The following is a 21,349-nucleotide window of genomic DNA, read 5'->3' on the forward strand; positions in this document are numbered from 1 at the left end:
CGACTTTGCTGAATTCATGTATCAGTTCTAGCAGACTTTTGGTGGAGTCTATCGGATTTTCCATGTATAATATCCTGTCATCTGCAAAAAGCGAAAGCTTGACTTCATCTTTGCCAATTTTGATGCCTTTGATTTCCTTTTGTTGTCTGATTGCTGATGCTAGAACTTCCAACACTATGTTAAACAACAGCGGTGAGAGTGGACATCCCTGTCGTGTTCCTGATCTCAGGGAAAAAGCTCTCAGTTTTTCCCCATTGAGGATGATATTAGCTGTGGGCTTTTCATAAATGGCTTTTATGATGTTTAAGTATGTTCCTTGTATCCCGACTTTCTCAAGGGTTTTTCTTAAGAAAGGATGCTGAATTTTGTCAAATGCTTTTTCTGCATCAATTGACAGGATCATATGGTTCTTATCTTTTCTTTTATTAATGTGATGTATCACGTTGGTTGATTTGTGAATGTTGAACCAGCCCTGCAGCCCAGGAATGAATCCCACTTGATCATGGTGAATAATTCTTTTTATAAGCTGTTGAATTTGATTTGCTTGTATCTTATTGAGAATTTTTGCATCCATATTCATCAGGGATATTGGCTGGTAGTTTTCTTTTTTTACTGGGTCTCTGTCTGGTTTAGGAATCAAAGTAATACTGGCTTCATAGAATGAGTCTGGAAGTTTTCCTTCCCTTTCTATTTTTTGGAATAGCTTGAGAAGAATAGGTATTATCTCTGCTTTAAATGTCTGGTAGAATTCCCCAGGGAAGCCATCTGGTCCTGAACTCTTATTTGTTGGGAGATTTTTGATAACTGATTCAATTTTTTCACTGGTTATGGATCTGTTCAAGTTTTCTATTTCTTCCTGTTTGAGTTTTGGAAGTGTGTGGGTGTTTAGGAATTTGTCCATTTCTTCCAGGTTGTCCAGTTTGTTGGCATGTAATTTTTCATAGTATTCCCTGATAATTGCTTGTATTTCAGAGGGATTGGTTGTAATAATTCGATTTTCGTTCATGATTTTATCCATTTGGGTCATCTCCCTTTTCTTTTTGAGAAGCCTGGCTAAAGGTTTATCAATTTCGTTTATTTTTTCAGAAAACCAACTCTTGGTTTCATTGATCTGCTCTATAGTTTTTTTAGATTCTATATTGTTTATTTCTGCTCCAATCTTTATTATTTCTCTTCTTCTGCTGGGTTTGGGGTGTCTTTGCTGCTCTGCTTGTATTTCCTTTAGGTGTGCTGTTAGATTTTGTATTTGGGATTTTTCTTGTTTCTTGAGATAGGCCTGGATTGCAATGTATTTTCCTCTCAGGACTGCCTTCGCTGCATCCCAAAGCATTTGGATTGTTGTATTTTCATCTTCGTTTGTTTCCATATGTTTTTTAATTTCTTCTCTAATTGCCTGGTTGACCCATTCATTCTTTAGTAGGGTGTTCTTTAACCTCCGTGGTTTTGGAGGTTTTCCAGACTTTTCCTGTGGTTGATTTCAAGCTTCATAGCATTGTGGTTGGAAAGTATGCATGGTATGATCTCAATTCCTGTATACTTATGAAGGGCTGTTTCGTGACCCAGTATGTGATCTATCTTGGAGAATGTTCCATGTGCACTCGAGAAGAAAGTATATTCTGTTGCTTTGGGATGCAGAGTTCTAAATATATCTGTCAAGTCCATCTGATCCAATGTATCATTCAGGGGTCTCGTTTGTTTATTGACCATGTGTCTAGGTGATCTATCTATCCATTGTTGTAAGTGGGGTATTAAAGTCCCCTGAAATTACCACATTCTTATAAATACGGTTGCTTATGTTTGTGAGTAATTGTTTTATATATTTGGGGGCGTCCCGTATTCAGCACATAGACATTTATAATTGTTACTTCTTCTTGATGGATAGACCCTGTAATTATTATATAATGCCCTTCTTCATCTCTTGTTACAGCCTTTAATTTAAAGCCTAGTTTGTCTGATATAAGTATGGCTACTCCAGCTTTCTTTTGACTTCCAGTGGCATGATAAATAGTTCTCCAACCCCTCACTTTCAATCTGAAAGTGTCTTCAGGTCTAAAATGAGTCTCTTGTAGATAGCAAATAGATGGGTCTTGTTTTTTTTATCCATTCTGATACCCTGTGTCTTTTGGTTGGCACATTTAGTCCATTTACATTCAGTATTATTATAGAAAGATGGGTTTAGAGTCATTGTGAGGTCTGTAGGTTTCATGCTTGTAGCGATGTCTCTGGTACTTTGTCTCATAGGAACCCCTTAGGATCTCTTGTAGGGCTGGTTTAGTGGTGATGAATTCCTTCAGTTTTTGTTTGTTTGGGAAGACCTTTATCTCTCCTTCTATTCTAAATGACAGATTTGCTGGATAAAGGATTCTCGGCTGCATATTTTTTCTGTTCATCACATTGAAGATTTCCTGCCATTCCTTTCTGGCCTGCGAAGTTTCAGTATATAGGTCTGCCACTAGACTTATCGGTCTCCCTTTATATGTTAGAGCATGTTTATCCTTAGCTGCTTTCAGAATTTTCTCTTTATCCTTGTATTTTGCCAGTTTCACCATGATATGTCGTGCAGAAGATCGATTCAAGTTATGTCTGAAGGGAGTTCTCTGTGCCTCTTGGATTTCAATGCCTTTTTCCTTCCCCAGATCAGGGAAGTTCTCAGTTATGATTTCTTCAAGTACACCTTCAGCACCTTTCCCTCTCTCTTCCTCCTCTGGAATACCAATTATGCGTATATTATTTCTCTTTAGTGCATCACTTAGTTCTCTAATTTTCCCCTCATACTCCTGGATTTTTTTCTCTCTCTTTTTCTCAGCTTCCTCTTTTTCCATAATTTTATCTTCTAGTTCACCTATTCTCTCTTCTGCCTCTTCAATCCAAGCTGTGGTCGTCTCCATTTTATTTTGCAGCTCATTAATAGCATTTTTTAGCTCCTCCTGGCTGTTCCTGAGTCCCTTGATCTCTGTAGCAAGAGATTCTCCGCTGTCCTCTATACTGTTTTCAATCCCAGCGATTAATTTTATGACTATTATTCTAAATTCACTTTCTGTTATATTATTTAAATCCTTTTTGATCAGTTCATTAGCTGTTGTTATTTCCTGGAGATTCTTCTGAGGGGAATTCTTCCGTTTGGCCATTTTGGATAGTCCCTGGAGTGGTGAGGACCCGCAGGGCACTTCCCCTGTGCTGTGGTGTATAACTGGAGTTGGTGGGCGGGGCCGCAGTCCGACCTGATGTCTGCCCCCAGCCCACCGCTGGGGCCACAGTCAGACTGGTGTGTGCCTTCTCTTCCCCTCTCCTAGGGGTGGGATTCCCTGTGGGGTGGCGTGGCCCGTCTGGGCTACTTGCACCCTGCCGGGCTTGTGTTGCTGGGGATCTGGCGTATTAGCTGGGGTGGGTAGGCAAGGTGCACGGGGGCAGGAGGGGCAGGCTTAGCTCGCTTCTCCTTAGGTGATCCACTTCAGGAGGGGCCCTGTGGCAGCAGGAGGGAGTCAGACCCGCTGCCGGAGGGGTGGCTCCGGAGAAGCACAGCGTTGGGTGTTTGTGCAGAGCAAGCAAGTTCCCTGGCGGGAACCGGTTCCCTTTGGGATTTTGGCTGGGGGATGGGCGAGGGAGATGGCGCTGGCGAGCGCCTTTGTTCCCCGCCAAGCTGAGCTCTGTCGTCCGGGGCTCAACAACTCTCCCTCCCGTTGTCCTCCAGCCCTCCCGTTCTCCGAGCAGAGCTGTTAGCTTATAACCTTCCAGATGTCAAGTCCCGCTTGCTGTCGGAACACACTCCGTCCGGCCCCTCCGCTTTTGCCAGCCAGACTCGGGGGCTCTGCTTGGCCAGCGGGCCACCCCTCCGCCCCGGCTCCCTCCCGCCAGTCTGTGGAGCGCGCACCGCCTCTCCGCCCTTCCTATCTTCTTCCGTGGGCCTCTGGTCTACGCTTGGCTCCAGAGAGTCCGTTCTGCTAGTCTTCCGGCAGTTTTCTGGGTTATTTAGGCAGATGTGGGTGGAATCTAAGCAATCAGGACGAGGTGAGCCCAGCGTCCTCCTACGCCACCATCTTCAAGTTTTTTACATTATCTAGTTTTAACTAAATTAACCTTCACAAAATAGATAAGTGGGTTAAAAAACCGAAATCAACCATTATACTAAGAAATGAAAGTGTGAATGAACATTAAGAAAACAGTAGAATTGATACTGTTTCTACTACTCCGTGTATGCGAATTTTCTTAGCTGAGTAAAAAAGTAGTGATGACCTAATCCTGTTGGACAAGAGATTGGCCCAGAAATTCGAGATCACCAAGAAAATTATTCAAATGAGGATTTATAGCTGTTATTGCGACAGTGTAGTTTGGCCTAACTGGATAGTGTGTCTAGTCACATTAGTTGCTGGTCGGAATATGTGTATACAGTTTATATACAGTGTATACAGTTATATACAGTGTAACTGTATATAATAGCATATGTATGTGTATATACAGTTTGTAAGTAAACAAGTATATACCTGTTGGGGGATGCCTGATCAAAGTGTCTTTCTCTTAGGGGGTGTCCACCCAAGAACGTTTCCTGCCCACAGTTTAAGGGGCTTGCTATTCAAAGTGTGGTCCCTAAACATGGGAACGTTTTTGAAACGCAGCATCTCAGACCTCCACATCAGACTTTCGGAATCAGAATGTGCTTTTTAACAAGAGTCTCAGGTGATTTGTATGTATGTTATCGTTTGGGAAATGCTGGTCAAGGGCATATTTTATAACATACTGCTTCTGTGCTTTTGAAATCAGGGAGCGATTGCCCTACACAAGAAATTGTAGAGTTAGGAAATTCTGAGTTTTTTTGAAAAAGATGTAATTGACATAGAGCATTATATTGGTTTCAGGTGCACAACATAATGATTCCATATTTGTGTATTGTGTGAAACGATCACCACAGCAAGTCTATTTAACATCCATCGTCACACAGAGTTATTTTTTTCCTTTGTGATCGGAACTTTTAAGATCTGCTCTCCTAGAAATTTTCAAATATGCAATACAGCATTGTTAACTGCAGTCACCACCCTGTACGTTCCATTCCCAAGACTGACTTACCTGGAAGTTTGTACCTTTTGACCATATTTACCCATTTTGCCTACCCCCTTGCCCCTGCTTCTGGCAACCACCAATATATTCTCTGTATTTGTGAGATTAAAAAAAATATGCCCCATGGAAGTGGGATCATATGATAATTTGTCTTTCCCTGCCTTACATCACTTCGCATAATGCCCTCAAGATTCACCCATGTTGTCGCAGATCGCAAGATTTCCTTCTTTTTAATGCTGAATGATATTTCGGGATACGTATAGACCACATCTTCTTTATCCACTCCTCTATCGGTGGACACTTAGGATGCTTCCATGCTTTGGCTGTTGTAAATAATGCTGCAGTGAGCATGGAGGTACATTAGTCTTGTTGGGGGTCAGTATTTTTGTTTCCTTCGTTTAAACACCCGGAAGTGGAATTACCGGGTCATATGGTAGGTCTAGTTTTAATTTCTCTCTTTTTAAAATGAAGTACAGTTGACTCCATTTTTAATGTTTTGAGGAACTTCGTCCTGTTTTCCATAGTGGCTGCACCAATTCACATCCCCGCCAGGGGTGCCCGAGGGTCCCCTTTCCTCCACGTCCTCAAAAACACTTGTTATGTTTTGTCTTTTTAGTGACAGCCATTCTAACGGAAGCGAGGGGCTGCCTCTTTGTGATTTTGATGTCCATTTCCGTGACGATGAGTGATGCTAAACACCACACGTCTGGTTGTAAACTTTGTTCTATCACTTCAGACTTGACTTTAGGCAGCTTACTGAGCCCCTGAGCCCCTGTTCTAAGTCTGGAAAGTAGATGTGGCCTCTTAGGTGTTTGTAAGGATCGCATGTCTATGAGGCATAGTGAGGATGAACCTAGTTATCCTTGGTTCAGTCCCTCCTCCTCTGCTCCTTGGTCTGTGAACCCTTTGAAGGAGGGAAAGCCTATCTTCATATTTCCCAGCACAGAGGTCTTTAGGAACTTTTTACTCACGTACCTCCTAAAGGAATTTGGGAAAACCACATATACCCTCACATTTTTAAAAGTGAACATACAAAAGTTTTATCGTAAGTTTAAAAAGTTGCAAAGTAATTCCTAGGTTCTTGTAAATATTGATATTTTACAGGTGGTTCCATCACTCTTTTCAGTCTAGCTACTAGAATAAAATTACCAAGTGATTTGGTAGGAATGGGAAGAGCCTGGGTTTATTTCGTCTCTCTCTCTCTCTCTCTCTCTCTCTCTCTCTCTCTCTCTCCCTCTCTCCCTCTCTCCCTCTCTCTCTCTCTTTCCCTCCGTCTCTCTTCCTCTCTCCTCCTGCCTCTCTCCCTCACAGACTTGGGTGGCATCCCTTGGTGGTTCCAGTCCCCACTGAATGGGCTCACAGCTCCGGCTCCCTCCTGGGGTTGCTGGCCCAGGGCTGTGGTCTGGCCAAGGCTTCTTCTGTTTCTTCAGTGCAGGCTGGTGGGCACCTTCCAACAGTGGCTTCTCTGTCCTCCTCCACAGTTTCTCTTAGTAGCTCAGCTCGTCTTGTATTTGTGCGGCCAGTCCCCTGAATTGATTCCCTCTGCAGCAAATACTTCCAGTGGATTCTGTTTTCCTGGTGAGATTCTGACCGATATTCTAGTCTTTACTGATATGCCGGTATTTAGAAGTGTCCCGCTGTCACGGGAAGATTTTAGAGCCCCAGTCAGGGCACTATAGAGAATTTCAGGATGTGTGAGGGATGTGCTTTTCTTTAAAAAATGGAACAAGGATGGGGCACTTGGGGGACTCAGTCGGTTAAGCATCTAGCTCTTGATTTTGGCTCAGGTCATGATCTCACAGTTTCACGAGTTCGAGCCCTGCGTCGGGCTCTGTGCTGACAGTGTGGAGCCTGCTTGGGATTCTCTGTCTCTGCCCCTGCCTGCTCATGCTCCCTCTGTCTGTCTCAAAATAAATAAATAAAAAATAATGATAATAAAAAAGCAGAACAAAGGACACTTGTGAGGAGGAAAGTTGTTCCCAGGCAGAACAACCTGGGGGGGGGGGGGAGTACAGATACAAGATAAGGATGTATAAACCGATTCCCCTCGATGAGAACCCCTGGAAAGTCGTCGCGTGCCCCTGTTTGGAGACTGCTGCCTTGCAAAGTCAGGCACGTCGCATGCAGCGGGCACACGAAACGCCGGTCGAGTAAATGGGTGACTGAGTATGTACCACCATCCCAGATGGCCAGAAACCCCCACTGAGCGGAATGTGTATGGAATCTGCTGCGCCCTGGGGCAGCAGCACAGAGCCGGACTGGACGTCTCCCAGGGCCGGCAGTTGGCAGGGCAGGTGAAGCCACAGGCAGGACTGGCGGCGTGGAGGAAGCGGGAGCAGTAACAGCCAGCAGCTGCAGGCGGCTGCACCCCCAGCTCCTCTTTGCCCCCCCACCCTGCTGTGCCCCCGTACTCCACTGTGTCCCCCACTCCTCTGCGCTCCCCCACCCTGCTGCACCCCCGTACCCCACTGTGTCCCCCACCCTGCTGCGCCCCCGTACCCCACTGTGTCCCCCACTCCTCTGTGCCCCCCCACCCTGCTGTGCCCCCATATCCCACTGTGCCCCCCACTCCTCTGCGCCCCCCCACCCTGCTGCGCCCCTGTACCCCACTGTGCCCCCCACTTCTCTGCACCCCCCCACCCTGCTGTGCCCCCATACCCCACTGTGTCCCCCACCCTGCTGTGCCCCGTACCCCACTGTGTCCCCCACTCCTCTGTGCCCCCCCACCCTGCTGTGCCCCCATATCCCACTGTGCCCCCCACTCCTCTGCACCCCCCCACCCTGCTGCGCCCCTGTACCCCACTGTGCCCCCCACTTCTCTGCACCCCCCCACCCTGCTGTGCCCCCGTACCCCACTGTGTCCCCCACCCTGCTGCGCCCCGTACCCCACTGTGTCCCCCACTCCTCTGCGCTCCCCCACCCTGCTGTGCCCCCATATCCCACTGTGCCCCCCACTCCTCTGCGCCCCCCCACCCTGCTGCGCCCCTGTACCCCACTGTGCCCCCTACTTCTCTGCACACCCCCACCCTGCTGTGCCCCCATACCCCACTGTGTCCCCCACCCTGCTGCGCCCCGTACCCCACTGTGTCCCCCACTCCTCTGCGCTCCCCACCCTGCTGTGCCACCGTACCCCACTGTGTCCCCAACCTTGCTGCGCCCCCATACCCCACTGTGTCCCCCACTCCTCTGCGCCCCCCACCCTGCTGCGCCCCTGTACCCCACTGTGCCCCCCACTTCTCTGTGCCCCCCACCCTGCTGTGCCCCTGTACCCCACTGTGCTCCCCACTTCTCTCTGCCCCCCACCCTGCTGTGCCCCCCACCCTGCTGCGCCCCCGTACCCCACTGTGTCCCCCACTCCTCTCTGTCCCCCACCCTGCTGTGCCCCTGTACCCCACTGTGCCCCCCACTTCTCTGTGCCCCCCACCCTGCTGTGCCCCCACTTCTCTGTGCCCCCCACCCTGCTGTGCCCCCACTTCTCTGTGCCCCCCACCCTGCTGCGGCCCCCGTACCCCACTGTGCCCCCACTTCTCTGTGCCCCCCACCCTGCTGCGCCCCCGTACCCCACTGTGTCCCCCACCCCTCTGCGCCCCCCCACCCTGCTGCGCTCCCCTCTCTGCCGCTGCTGATGTCTGCAGTTGAGTACATCTGCCTCCCGCCCTTGGAACTCTGCCGCCCATCCGGGGAAATGTCTTTGACAAATTTGTTTACAGAATATCAAATTGTGCATTCATTGGCTAGCTGACTAATCTGAAAATAGCCTGAGGAGGATTTATAAAAGGGCTACTTTCATTGCTCCCAGAACAGAGTTTCTCCCTGTAAAGAGCACACGATTTGGCATCGAGGATTGCCTGCTGCCGTGGCACACACGTCCTGAACTTTAATCCGCATGGAAGTGGAATGAGGGAGTTCAGAAACCACACGGGTGAAGGCGATGGAAGCAAAAGCAGAGCCCAAACCCAAACCCGCGCTCTTGCAGAAGGAGACTCCTGTCGTTTCCAGACGGCTAACGGGGCCGGGCTGGGCGCCCACTGCCCACGTGTCCAGCGCACTTAGTCCTCACCGTGAACGCATCGGCTGGATGTTGTCGTCACGTCCACTTCACTGACGGGGAAGCCGAGACCCAAGTAAAGTTGCTGAGCCACACAGCTCTCGGAGGCACAGCTGACCCTGAACCAGCCATTCTGGCTCCAGACGCATGTCCTCAGCCACTGAATCAGAACCTCCAAGCGGCCGAGTACGTTAGCCACCGAATCTTGAAGGAGGTGTGGATGTCTCTGAGGGCGCTGGTGGCCTGTTTGCCTGGCTTATCTGGGAGGGCAGGGCCTTGTGTACTGAGACAAGGCTACCTTTAATGCATAGCGATTAATGCCGTCGCAGAGAGCCACCCTGGGTGTGGAATTGGGGGTTTCTCACATGGGGTATAGAACCAAGGAGAACATTTGGGAAGGTAAAAGCTCTGAATGACAAAGACAAGCCTTCTTAAACTCGGAAGGTTCACTTTCCAACTAATAACCCTTTCGAAAATCCAAAAGATTAAAGTCGTACGCAGTCTGTGAGCTTTTTGGAGGCAATAAAGATCATGGAGATAAGTTTTCTGGAAGGTGTCATGTGGGAACAAGGTCGGCTCTTGAAAGAGAAGGCAGGGGCTCCTGGGTGGCTCAGTAGATTCAGCGTCCGACTCTTGATTTCGGCTCAGGTCGTGATCTCACAGTGGTTCGTGGGTTCGAGCCCTGGGCGGGGCCCTGTGCTGACAGCGCGGAGCCTGCTTGGGATTCTCTCTCTCCCTCCCGTTCCTCCCCACCCCTGCTCATGCTGGCTCTCTCTCTATTTCAAAATAAGTAAGTAAACTTAAAAAAAAAAAAAAGAAAGAGAAGGTAAAGATATCACAGTTTGTGGGTTCAAGCCCCACGTCGGGCTCTGTGCTGACAGCTCAGAGCCTGGAGTCTGCTTCGGATTCTGTGTCTTCCTCTCTCTTTTCCCCTCCCCTGCTCATGCTCTGTCTGTCTCTCTGAAAACTAAATGAACATTAAAAAAAAATTTTTTTTTTAAAGAATCCTTCCTATAAAAGAATTCCAACCTTAGGAATTGGAGTATCCCGCTTCCTGGAGTAGGGGTGGAGTAGAGGAAAGAGGAAGCTAGAGGGCTTTAACCTGATCCCAGGAGGCCCCAGGTACCAGGGCTGTCTTGTGGGGAACAGGGAGAGACTGATACTACTTTTGAAAGTCAAACTCCAGAGCAGCCCTTTTGGAAGCTTTGTTTTGTTTTGTAAATAAAGAATGAAAATACTTTTTTTTTAAAGTTTATTTCTGAGAGACGGAGAGACAGAGCACGGGTGGGGCAGGGGCAGAGAGAGAGGGAGACACAGGATCCGAAGCAGGCCGCAGGCTCCGAGCTGTCAGCCCAGAGCCCGACGCAGGGCTCGAACCCACAGACCGCGAGATCACGACCTGAGCCGAAGTCGGACGCTCAACCGACTGAGCGCCGGGAATGAAAATACATTTGATATAGTACCGTGGGAGCAACAAGTGAGGGACTTGTTAACGGACTTTGATGATCAGTAGGTAAGAAAGTAGAAAGGGAACGAGAGAACATAGACAAATGAAGGTCAGGGACGATTCCTACTCCAGTTCGTTTGCTTCTGCACAGAGTCTAACCTTAGAGTTTCACTTTGGCGCTTCCTCACCCATCAGTCCATTTTTTCCATAAGTACCTTTGAGGCCCTGCTGTGTGCCAGGGTCTGGGCTGGACACTAAGGACACAGAGGAGCACAAAGCCGCACATGGTCCCCGCTGTGCTATCTTATTAAAAGCGCCAGTGAACAATTACAGCAGCACCAAGTCCCAAGCAGGAGAGCCCTGTGGCGTCCTGGATGGCCGATAGAGGGATCAACGTAATCAAAGAACGAGAAGAAAGAAGCCAGTGAGGGACAGTGTGCTGTTTCCCTGGGAGGCAGGGTCCTCAGTTGCTTAGGAATGTAAGGATGTGTGCATCGTCCCTAAGGTTGGAATTCTTTTATAGGAAGGATTATTTAAAAAAAAATTTTTTTTAATGTTTATTTTTGAGAGAGAGAGACAGAGCATGAGCAGGGGAGGGGAAAAGAGAGAGGAAGACACAGAATCCGAAGCAGGCTCCAGGCTCTGAGCTGTCAGCACAGAGCCCGACTCAGGGCTCGAACCCACAAACTGTGAGATCATGACCTGAGCCAAAGTCAGACACTCAACCAACTGAGCCACCCAGGCACCCTAATGTAGGAAGGATTCTTGAATGAAGGTGTGCAGGGACCCAGAGCCTTTTCTACTTTGCATCATCCCCCTGCCCCACGTTTACAATGGGTCAGTTATACCACAGTTGTAGCTAAAGGCAGGAACATTGAATTGCAAATTTGTCTTTTGCACTGACCTGCTTTATGAAATGATATTGACACTAGCACACAGCAATTAATAGTTGGCTGAGTACTTTGTAGTTATTTTGACTGTATCTCTGTCCCCAGCCCCCTTTCCTTCCTCTCATTCACCTACCTCCCATGCAGGTAGGATAGGCAGGACAGTATTATGCATCCATTATTGTAATGCATTATTATCATTACGCATCATTATTATTACCACTGTGCCATTATTATCAAAATGGTTTTGAAGATTTGCTGCATTGGACATTAGAAACAAAATTATAATGTGTGCCCACCACCTATAGAGAGGGAGACCGATAACTTTCAAATGTAGTGTGTTAATTTCTCTTGAGGCATGCGCAAAGGACATCAGAAGATGAGGCAGGGAACCCCTAACTCAGCATGTGTGGGGGAGCTTTCTGCAGAATTTTGAAGAATGGGTGAGATTTGGCCGGAAAAGGACAGAGTGGGTGGGAAGCAAGCTCAGACGAAGTTGAGCCCTGCTGGATGAGGAGGTGAGAGTTGAAACCAGATCTTCTGATCTGTCTCCAGTGCTCATTTCCTGAACGAAGCTGCCTTTGGGGGGTGGGGGGGGGAAGCTGGTGGGAGAAGATAAAGACCCCGCAGGTGGAGTAGGAAACCAGGAAGCAAGAGAGCCTTCTTTAAACTGATATCAAAGGCTTTTGGGGAATGGGGGAATGTAGACAGTATGTGATTTTTAAAAATGTTTGTTTTTGAGAGACAGTGCAACGGGGGGGGGGGGGAGGCGAAGAAAGAGAGAGGGGAACAGAGGATCCAAAATGGGCTGTGTGCTGACAGCAGTAAGCCCCCTTGTGGAGCTTGAACTCACGAACCACGAGATCATGACCTGAGCTGCAATCAGACGCTCAACCGCCTGAGCCACCCAGGCGCCCCAGTGTGTGGTGTTTTAAGTTGTCCTTTATGGAGCCTTTATCAATCCCAGGTGCAGAGCCGAGCCCTGTGCCGTGGTCGCATTTGCCCTTCACACGGTGCCCCTGTGAAATCTCATCCTGTGCACACTCAGCCTTTGCAGGCACTGTTGTTACACACGGGGAGAGGTGGGACGGGGACACAGCCTGTGCGTCTCACGTTTGGCGTTGTGCCCCTTGTAGCTCTGAATTCGGTGTTAGTGCCTCCGTGTCACAGAGGGAGGAGCTGAGCCAGGGGGTCGGTACGCGGGTTGAGCTTCACCCTGCATTGCCCTGATTCGGTGGTCAGTGCCTCAGGGCTGGGTCTGGTGTGGGGGGCTGTGCGCTGCCCTTGGCATTGTCCTGGGCTGGACGCCTGCAGGTCGTCCCTACAGTTGTCAAGCATGGCTGGATTCTTCACAGACACGCTGAACATACAGACTCTGGGGACCGCTCGGGGACGTCATCCCTCCAGCATAGTCATTTCTATGGTAAAACGCGTTTACAGACCCATTTGTAAGCCGGGCCCGTCGGGGTGGTGTTCTGCTTTCTAGGACTTGGTGTTCATTAGGCATATGCTGGCTTCCGCAGGCCCGATGTGTATGGATGTCTGCCAACTTTCTGAACTATAGTAATTAAGGCTTTTATGCGTTAGCAAGACTCAAACGTAATGCGGAGTACAAGTAGCTACTGTTAGACTTAAGTCCTGGAGTCAAACTTCGTTTTCAGAAAACACACTCAATTTGGAAAGGCAGGGGGTAAATCATCCTGTAACCGATGTAAGGGAGACTGCGTTTACCTAAGGAGTTTCACGGATCAGCAGCATACGTACAGAAAAGATCGAGTGTGGGCAACGTGCATGTTGCTTCAGGAGAAATGTTCCTGTGGGATGGTCAGGGCTCGTGGGAGCAGCCCGCTGATCAGGTGGGGAGAGAGGGCAGAATCCTTTCTTGTAACACGTTTCCCCTGAAGCTCCGTAAGAGGCAGACTTCAGGGTTTTGTTTCAGAATTAATCTTGCTGATCAACGAACTCCATTCTGCCTAGTCGTGTTGCAAAACCTTGAGCCTGGGGGGAGCGGGTGGGGGGAGGCAGAGGCAGGCGGCGGGATTTAACTGGCACTGAGCAGTGATCACTTAGACAAAGCGATGCAGATCTTTGACAGGATGGGTTTAGGGCTCCTGCCATCCGCAAGGAAAGCTTCCATCTGGAGACGCCATCAAAATAACACTTCTAGGTTTTATTGAGGGCCCTCCTCCCATAACCAAATACTGTTGTTTCTGCTCTCCAGATAACTATTTTCACTTGCCGTGAAAACAAGCGAACACCTCGTTTTTCTCTTGGAGGAGAAATGAGTCAGCATTCCTTGCAGCCGTCCCTTTGCCAGCTTTTCACAGGCATCGGGGAATTTGATTCGCTTCCTCCTAAAAGGATAGCATCTGAAAAGAGGAGAGTGGGGAACGCCTGAGGATTTATGTGCCAGCCCTTGAGCTGAGAGGCGAGAAGGAGAGGTTTGGAATAGGGATGTAGGTCTTGACACTTTGAGACGCCCCACGTGAAAGCAGTGGAGAAAGGAGGGTAATTGTGAGAGCGTGGGACCCTTGACTCTGCGTGGGCTGTGCTGCCTTCAGTCCCAAGAAGAAAGCAAGCAGGAGAGAGCACCTTAGGGAAACATTGCCATGGGCTGCCCGTTTCGGCATAAAATGGGGCGTGTGCTTGGCTGGTCCCTGTGGCCCTAGGTTGCTGTTGGGGTCGACGGCCCCCTCCCCCCTGCTCCGTGTCTGTGTGTGTGTGTGTGTGTGTGTGGATGCAGGAGGAATTAGGACAGACCGTTCTTGTGCTGCCTTAGGAGAAACCTTCTCGGTGCACCTGTGAAATCTCATCCCGTACAAGCTCAGTCTTGCCAGACATTGTTGTTACACACAGTGGGGGGAGGTGTGTCAGTGACCCAGGCCGTGAGTGTCACGTTTGGTGTTGGCCGTGGCGCTGCTGGACAGCCGAAGCGTGGCTCGGGTCATAGCCGTCCTGTCTGCGGCAGGCATACTGTCCCTTGCTAGTTCCATCAGTAACGGGTACTGTTCTTATCAGGTAAACAGTCTATTGCAGAGTCTTATCAGTCTCCGAGAGCCTCCGGCAGAGAGAGTTGAAGCTCTGCTGCTCAGGACCAGGGCCTGTCGAGGGTGGTGCTCTTAGCTGGAGAGTGTCTCTGTCCGCCCTCACGGGGGATGGGGTGGGGGACGTTTTCTCGGTGCCACAGCATAAACAGAGCAAGTGGTCCCTGGGGTTAGGATGCTACATAGAATGGAAAGTAATATGGGGCGGGGGGGGGGAGTGGGGTGCATTTGTACTTTTAGAATGTGCATGTGAGATTCTGTAGATTAATTGCCTATTGAAGAAATGGTTGCCAGACTTGTGTTAGAGAATTCATGCAGGTAGCCTGTCCACCCACAGAGAGCCCCACACGACGACTGTTCTGCATGTGGGGGGGAGGCTGTGAGGCCAGCCAGGCTTGGTGTGGGTGTACTTCTGTCACTTATTAGCTCTGTGTAAGCATTTGGCTCTTCTAAGCCTCGGTTTCTTTTACTCTAAAATGGTGACGACAGTCACCCCAAGGGTTGCTTTCAAGATTAAAGGAGATCTCTGCATATATTAATACATTTTAAAATGCCTGGCACTTAGTAGGCAGTCAGCAGGCAGTGTCTGCGATTGCATTAAGGCCAAAATGACATCTTTGGGAATACTCTTCACAAATCAGGAGTCTTGGATCTTTTCTTCATGCATTGTTTTTTGTTTTTTTTTCTTTTTGCTGAACCTAGAGGAGCACCTGGCACATAGTAGACACTCAGCACTTACCAATGTATGGAAAGATCAGGGGAAACTCAGAAGGCAAATATTCTCCCTGTTTAGTGACCCGAGGAGTGCATGTGTGGAAGGGAACTGCTCTCGTGGCTTGAATGGAGGGGTGGCCACTTGGAACGCCTATGCCTGGTTTTCCCTGACCCAGTTCCCAGAGATTCCCAGAGAACTCCCCATAGGTTCTCTGGCTTAGAGTTTTGCTGCAACCCTCTTCCCCCCCCAACACACCCAGCTTCCCAAGTATGTGGGAAAGAAAACTCTTTTTATTTTTATCCTTGACATAGGAGAGAGAGGCTAATATTTACAAAACAACTTCATCAGAAGTAGACGCCAACACACAAACACACACACACACACACACACACCCTCCTCAGCCCATACATGATTTTAATGTGTGTGTATGAAAGGGCATATCACAAATCAATCTGACAAATCAATCTGAACTGGATTATTCAACAGTGTTGTTGACATAGCTGGTTTGAAATTTGCAAAATATTTATTTAGGGTGGCACCTGATAGAATGTACCCAAATTCCATATGATTAAATAATAAAGAACAACAATACAATCCAACACAATACAATCCAACAGTAGAAAAGCTGGAAGAAAATAGAATGTAGTATTTATGAACCCCCTGGACGACAGATGACTTTCCAGGACTAGGAGTGATCATGGGACTTGAGTACCTAAAATAATCTCAGGTGAAAACAGAATGTAGCCAGAGTGGAGAACATATCTGCAGCCAGTATGATCAAGTATTAATATGTCTTTTATGTAAAGAGCATATTCAAGTTGATACATAGTAGATAAATGGCAAAAAAAATATGAATAGACAATTTGGAAGAAGTCGAGCTGGTAAATGTGTGGAAATAGGTCGATCTCAAGAAGAACTAAATATGTGCAACCAGAGAGAAGCTTCTATTTTTAGGTACTGAACTTGAAAAAAAAAATCAATGAAAACAGTAGTTGGGCTGGCAAAGATAAACTCTTGCACATTTTCGGTTGCACGGTTAGTTCGTGTAAAACTCTTGGAGAGCAATTTGACAGGCGATCCCCAGATCAATCAGTGTGTGACCGTCTGGTGATTCAGCGTCCCACTTCTGGGACTTTGTCCTAAGGAGCCAGTGCAAAAAAGAAGCCCATCTATGCACAGGATGTTTGTTGTGGGATTATTTGTAACAGTGAAAATTGGAAACTTCTTAAAAGCCAAGAGAGTGGGATCCATCTCCTGGATGAATTATAAAATCATTAAAAGTGATTCTGAAGATCATGGTAACATGGAAAAATTTAATGTGATATGAACTGAAAAATGGGAATAAAACTCTTCTATACAAAGTGACTTCAGCTAAACATGTATGAATTAAACAGATACATAGTAATATCTCATACTAGGGGATGGTGCTAGCGTTTTGTTGTTTGATTTATAATTTCAAACCATCTATTTAAGTGATTACCATTTCTAAGGGTGATCAAAGAGAAGAAGAAATGGCAGAAAAGACCCATAAAAGGCCGTCTTTCACATGCGGTCTCCTCTCTGTTCCTGAACAGGACAGCACTGTGTGGGAGGGTGTGCTGGTAACAAAGCTTCATCTTTATCGGGGGCGGGGGGGGGTGTCCCAAGCTCATCGAATTCAACTTTTTGCCCCTTTTCCTCCTCCTTCCAGCCTTTCTCTGTCTCCTGAGCAGTTGGCTTCCGTGACTCTCAAGAGCTGCTCTGCCGGCCGTTTGCCCCACAGACCGGCAGATGATGCCTTACTAAAATTCACTCCCTTCCCGGATCAGGTGCTGGTCGTCTGCAGCCCTCCCACTCACTCGCAGTGTGTTGGTCTGAAGGACCACCCAGCCTGCTGGGCAACTGGCGAGGTGGCCCCCAGTCGTGATCCAGCCGAGGTTCCCTCCCTGAGCCGTCACCAGAGACCCACAGAGTCCTTCCTGCCAGCGTCCTGGTGCTGAGCCCTGCAAGCGTTCCAGCAGAGCCTGAGGCTGAGGGACTTTGACCTTGGACAGAAAAGGTTGATATTAACAGGCAGCCGTTTCTGCTGCTCTGCAGTGGGACCAGCATAACCCTTGTGCACCTGTCTGTTCGCCGGGAGCGGGCTTGCCAGTGAGGGAAAGACAGCTCATTTTAGCAGAAGAATGTCTCACAGGTGCCACAAGCGCTATGGGTCTGCTGAAAACAGATGTGTTTTAAGATAAAGTTGAAGTTCAGCTTCCAGGCCCCGTATAGTTCCTTATCTGGAGTTCAGAAGTTGTGGGTTAGGAATTACGAATTATATCCCCGTGCCTCTGGTTTTTATCTTTTGCCACTTTGTCCACTTTTTAAAAAAATATATAAATATTTATTTTTGAGAGAGAGAGAGAGAGACAGGGTGTGAGGGAAGGGGGGACAGAGAGAGGGAGACACAGAATCAGAAGCAGGATCCAGGCTCTGAGCTGTCAGCACAGAGCCCAACGTGGGGCTCGAACGCATGAACTGTGAGATCATGACCTGAGCCAAAGTCAGACACTTACCCGACTGAGCCACCCAGGCGCCCTGCATCCACTTTTGATTTTGGTGAATGTCTAACCATCCACACCTTCCTGCACTGGGTATTCACAAATGCAAGAAGCTGTCTTATAAACGTATACCAATTACGAGTTCACTATATAACAACTGCTAGCTACCTAGTAACCATAGCAAGTATGTTATAAGCGACCATGAAGGGGAAAGGGAAGTGGGATAGTTTTCTACACTATTTTATGGGGAAGGCAAGATTAACCTGATTTCAGGTTATCAGATTAACCCACTTAGGTCAAAATTTGAGCTGTGATCACATCTGGACAGGAGAGTCCCGTGCTTCCAAGAATATATCATGGGGTGGGGTGCCTGGGTGGCTGAGTCGGTTAAGCCTCCAACTCTTGGTTTCAGCTCAGTTCATGTTCTCACAGTTTGTGGGTTTGAGCCCCACCTTGGTCTCTGCACTGACAGTGAGGAGCCTGCTCGGGATTCTCTCTCTCTCTCCCTCCCTCCCTCCCTCCCTCCCTCTCTCTCTCTCTCTCTCTCTGCCCCTCCTGTGCACGCTCTCTTTCTCTCTCTAAATAAATAAATACTTAAAAAAAAGAATGTATCATGGCAAGTGGATGGCACCTGTAGCTTTGGGACTTCCCAGGCTTCCTGGCTCACGGGGCTGTTCAGGTTGATGAGGCCGGGAACAGCTGCTGTGACTTACCAGGTTTCTATCATTGTCATTGCTGACTAGGTCCTACTCAGCACCTGAGTGGTTTGGTGGCCCTGAAAGGCTGAGAGAGTAGATGTGGGCACAGGAGGCACCTGAAGGAGAGTCAGGTCTCTGAGACACTGATTTCCTTCATTTATTCATTTATATATTTATTGCGTTCTCATTATTTGTCATCACCGACAAATTTCTTCATCAGTATCTTGAACCTAGCTATAGGCAGGCCAACCCGATTAGCCAGAGAAGGGGATTGGTTAACGTCGAACTGTATTCAGCGCTCATATGGACCGTGTTAAAGCCACTGGGAGTCTCTTGCTCCCAGGCAGTATCTCTGACTCCCGATAGCTATCTTGTCAGTGAATACTGTTGGGCACCAAGTGACCCAAGTTAGACTGTGGGTGGCTTAGTGCAATTAACCCCCATCTCTGGAGAGTAGATGTGACGTTTCTGTTGTCTTTTTAAATTTTCTTTCTTTCTCTCTCTCTCTCTTTTTTTTTTTTTTTTGCCAAGGAAGGGTGGCTACTTGATTTAGTATTCCATTTCAGAATAATACAATGGAATGAAGGCTTTATATTCTGTTGGGTTCATTTCTGTGAGAATTTATTATCTGAGTCGTCGAAAGTCAAACGGCCTTAGGGAGTGTTCCATGAAGACGCTGAGAGGAGTAAGCGGTCCTTTGTCGCATCCTCAGAATTAAGCAAGTCGACGGTGCCAGTCATCAACCCAGCACAGGGCTTCAGTTCAAAAAGGACACAGGGAAGGGTGTTCGTCTCCTTTTAAAATTGCTTCTAAAAATAAAACCCTGTTTCCTGCAATGCTGGGTATAGGAGGGCAGGAATTAGAAGCAACAGAATATTCTAGGGGTTTGGTAAAATATGTTGAGCCAAAATAAACGTGAGAGCTCTGGGCATTATTTGAGCTTATTGTCTATTTGAAGTGACAGTGTTTATTCTGATCTTAGACTGTCTCAGTCCCCTTTTTTGGAATGAGGTAAAAATGAACGAATACCCAAGATGTCAATTCCAAGATGTCAGCGTGTCAAACTGTGTTCTGTAGATTCCTAGGAGGAGTTTGGGGGAAGGAAAGGAGGTGAGAAAGTTTTTTTTTTGGTGGGGGGGGGGGGCTCAACTGATGTTTTAGGATTTGCAGCATGGAATCCAGAATCCAGAATCCAGTTTCTTTGAATAAAGCCTAGACTGTTCTATAATTTATACTCCAGTTTTTTTTTTTTTTGTTACCTGTAAGGAATTAGGGGATTTTTGTTCTTAGTCTCATGTGAAAAGCCTAATAATAATTGCTGTGGAGCAAAACCCACCAAACAAAAACTTTGAAAAGGCTTTTCTGGTGCATTATTTTTCACCGTTGAATATATTTCAAACAAGTCCTAATTGGCAAAACCTAAGTTAATACTCATTAAGTTAATAGCTAAAGACCATGCCTTTCAAAACCCAGTGATGGTATGGGGCGCCTGGGTGGCGCAGTCGGTTAAGCGTCCGACTTCAGCCAGGTCACGATCTCGCGGTCCGTGAGTTCGAGCCCCGTGTCAGGCTCTGGGCTGACGGCTCGGAGCCTGGAGCCTGCTTCAGATTCTGTGTCTCCCTCTCTCTCTGCCCCTCCCCCGTTCATGCTCTGTCTCTCTCTGTCTCAAAAGTAAATAAAAAACGTTGAAAAAAAAATTAAAAAAAAAAAACAAAAAAAACAACCCAGTGATGGTAGTGGTGATGACTAAATTAAATGAAAAGTTGTGGGTCCGAAGTTGTGCTTGATTCAAGAAGTTGCACGGTTTTAAACTCACTGAACAAAAATACTGTGCTCAGATTCCTCACACCTGAGAGGCCTGAGTTCCTTTTTTTTTTTTTTTTTAAGTTTATTTATTTATTTTGAGAGAGAGCAGGGAAGGGGAAGAGAGAGAGAGGGAGAGAGAGAATCCCAAGCAGACCTCACACTGTCAGCACAGAGCCCCACTCAGGGCTCAAACTCACGAACTGTGAAATCATGACCTGAGCCAAAACCAGGAGTCAGACACTTAAGTGACTGAGCCACCCAGGTGCCCCTCACCAGTATCAGCTATTTTCATTGCAGTCCTCCCTTTGAGGAGGGGGTGGGCGGCGGGCAGAAATTAGCTGATTGCTCAGGGAGGGAGAAGTGTGAGTTAGTGATAGGCAAATAGGAACCATGGTTGTAAATCTGATCAACAGTGTCTTTTCATTGTATTGTCCTTTTATTATTATTAAAAAAAATTTTTCCCCCCATGCACATACAGCTGCCAGTAATTGAAGTTTTTGGTCAGTATAGACTTAGCAACTCTTGAAGAATACGAAACCAGGGGCTGGGTGGCTCAGTCAGTGAAGCTCAGGTCATGATCGCACGGTTTGTGGGTTCGAGCCCCACGTCGGGCTCTGTGCTGACAGCTCGGAGCCTGGAGCCTGCTTCGGGTTCTGTGTCTCCCTTCTCTCTCTCTCTGCCCCTCCCCTGCTTGTGTGCTTTCTGTCTCTCTCTCAAAAATAATAAATGTCTTTAAAGAAAAAGAATGTGAAACATAGTCATGTGCTTCGCTTAAAATTCTTTCCAGCGAATATGGGTGCATTGTGTGTGTATGTTCACCAGTTGAGACTCTGTGTGAAACAGTTGGTTGTTCATGCAGCAGATTTTAATGTGCATAAGAAATGTTAAGTACAGATTCCAGGGCCCGTCCCCCAAGGCTCTGGCTCGGGGTTCAGGAATCTGCATTTCTAATAATTACTGTTAGAGACTGGGCTGCAGGTGACACAAAGGCCCGTGATTTGAAGAAACGTTGCTTGCTCTGGCGTCTTGAAGACCAAGCTAACAGAGTCCCTTTCGTTTGCATTCTGGTTCTAGCTCTTTCCCCAGTCCTCTGGGTCAGAACCTCACTCGTGTGTCAGAATCCAATGAAA

At 47.7% G+C, this 21,349-nt stretch overlaps 1 protein-coding gene across 8 annotated transcripts in view; it reads left to right on the top strand.

Moving 5' to 3' along the window:
* Positions 1 to 21,349, top strand: part of MTUS2 (microtubule associated scaffold protein 2) — a 566,317-nt gene that overhangs the window by 45,166 nt on the left and 499,802 nt on the right. For 4 of the 8 annotated variants that reach the window (XM_042990845.1, XM_042990765.1, XM_042990867.1 and 1 more), the window contains exon 3: positions 8,852 to 9,314. The exons of 2 other annotated variants lie outside the window; for them this stretch is intronic. The gene's annotated coding sequence lies outside the window, so the exon portion shown is untranslated. Of the gene's footprint in view, positions 1 to 4,519; positions 4,675 to 8,851; positions 9,315 to 21,349 lie in introns of all 8 variants that reach the window. 2 more of the 8 variants (XM_042990774.1, XM_042990785.1) reach the window with 2 other exon arrangements.

This window comes from Panthera tigris, chromosome A1 (genome assembly GCF_018350195.1).
Source record: "Panthera tigris isolate Pti1 chromosome A1, P.tigris_Pti1_mat1.1, whole genome shotgun sequence".
Taxonomy (NCBI): Eukaryota; Metazoa; Chordata; class Mammalia; order Carnivora; family Felidae; genus Panthera; species Panthera tigris.